Source organism: Colobus angolensis, unplaced genomic scaffold (assembly GCF_000951035.1).
Source record: "Colobus angolensis palliatus isolate OR3802 unplaced genomic scaffold, Cang.pa_1.0 Scaffold111, whole genome shotgun sequence".
In the NCBI taxonomy this organism is placed as follows: Eukaryota; Metazoa; Chordata; class Mammalia; order Primates; family Cercopithecidae; genus Colobus; species Colobus angolensis.
In genome coordinates, this window is record NW_012112142.1 from 3,322,513 (window position 1) to 3,324,726 (window position 2,214).

General features: G+C 37.5%; 1 pseudogene; it reads left to right on the top strand.

The window, feature by feature from the left end:
• Positions 1-1,159: 1,159 nt before the first annotated feature.
• LOC105522185 lies at positions 1,160-1,649 on the top strand (annotated as a pseudogene).
• The last annotated feature ends 565 nt before the right edge of the window (positions 1,650-2,214 follow it).

Sequence of the window (2,214 nt, forward strand, 5' to 3'; positions counted from 1 at the left end):
GGTATCCAAATTAGAAAAGAGGAAGTAAAACTATCTCTGTTTGCTGATGAAACAATCTTATATGTAGAAAACCCCAAAGACTCCTCCAAAAGATTCCTAGATTTGAGCAATGAATTATATAAAGTCTCAGTTTACTAAAACAATATACACAAATCAGTAGCACTGCTATACACCAACAATGACCAACCTGAGAATCAAATCAAGAACTCAATTCCTTTTACAGTAGCTACAAACAAGATACCTAGCAATATACTTAACCAAGGAGGTGAAAGATCTCTACAAGAAATATAAAACACTGATGAAATATATCATAAATGACAGAAATAAATAGAAAAACATCTCATGCTCACGTATTGAAAGAAGCAATGTCATGGAAATGACCATACTATTCAAAACAATCCACAGATTAATGCAATTCCGATAAAATTCCCAATGTCTTTTTTTCCACAGAATTAGAAAAAACAGTCCTAAAATTCATCTGGAACCAAATAAGAGCTTGAATAGCCAAAGCAATCCTAAGCAAAAAGAAAAATTCTGGAGATAACACATTACCCGACTTCAAATAATACCACAAAGCTATAGTAAAAAAACAGCGTGGTACTGATGTAAAAGTAGACATACAGGTCAATAGAACAGAATAGAGAACTCAGAAATAAAGCCAGATACTTATAACCAACTGATCTTTGACAAAGCAGATGAAAGCGTAAAGTGGAGAAAGGACACCCTATTCAATAAATCGTGCTAGGAAAATTGGATACCCACATGTAGAAGAATGAAACTGGATGCCTATCTCTTGTCATATACAAAAATTAACTCAAGATAGATTAAAGACTTAAATATGAGACCTAAACCATGAAATTCTAGAAGAAAACTTAGGAAAAATTTTTCTGGACATTGGCCTAGGCAAGTAATTTATGAGTAAGTTCTCAAAAGGAAATGCAATAAAAACAAAAATAAATTAATGGGACCCAATTAAACTAAAAATTTGCTGCCCTGCAAAAGAAATATTCAACAGAGTAAACAGACAATCTACAGAATGGAAGAAAATGTTTGCAAGCCATGCACCTGACAAAGGGCTAATATGCAGAATCTATAAGAAACTCAAACAAATCAGCAAGGAAAAGACCAAATAATCCCATTTAGAAGTTGACATAATGGCTGCAAACAGCAGCTTCCCTGGTAGTGATGCAGCCTGTTTGTTGTATGGGTTGCTCTAAGGGACCTTGGAGACAGTCCTTTCAGATGGATGTTCATGTTTCTGACCTTGCACTACCCCAGTGTAGGCTCCAAACAGGCATGCGAGGTGCCGTTGGAAAGCCCCAGGGCACTGTGGCCAGGGTTCACATTGGCCAAGTTATGTCCATCCGCACCAAGCTGCAGAACAAGGAGCATGTGATGGAGGCCCTGTGCAGGGCGAAGTTCAAGCTCCCCAGCCGCCAGAAGATCCACATCTCAAAGAAGTGGGACTTCACCAAGTTCAATGCCAATGAATTTGAAGACATGGTGGCTGAGAAGCAGCTCATCCCAGATGGGTCAAGTACGTTCCCAATCGTGGCGCTCTGGACAAGTGGCAGTCCCTGCACTCATGAGGGCTTCCACTGTGCTGCCCCCTCTTAATACTCACCAATAAATTCTGCTTCCTGTCCACCTAAAAAAAAAAATGCTTTCACTTCAATTACCCCTCTTTCTTACGTACTTTAAGTCTGTTATTTTAGTTTTATCCTGATTCCCTCAATAAACATTATTAGTATATATAAAAAAAAGTTGATAAAGAACATGAACAAACATTTTGCAAAAGAAGATATACAAATGGCCAAAAAACATATGAAGAATTCATCATATCACTAATCATCAGGGAAATGCAAATTAAAACCACAATGAGATACCACATTACTGTAGCCAGAATGGCCATTATTAAAAAGTCAAAAACAACAGATGTTAGCAGAGATGTGGTGAAAAGGGAATGCTTATACGCTGCTGGTGGGTATGTAAATTGGTATAACCTTGATGGAAAATAGTAGAGTGATTTCTCAAAGAGCTAAAAGGAGATCTACCATTCAACCCAGCAATCTCACTACTGCATATCTACTCAAAGGAAAAGAAGTCATTTTATAAAGAAGACACCTGCATGCAGATGTTTATCACAGCACAATTCACACTTGCGAAGATATGGAATCAACTTAAGTGCCCATCGACTGATGAGTGGATAAAGAA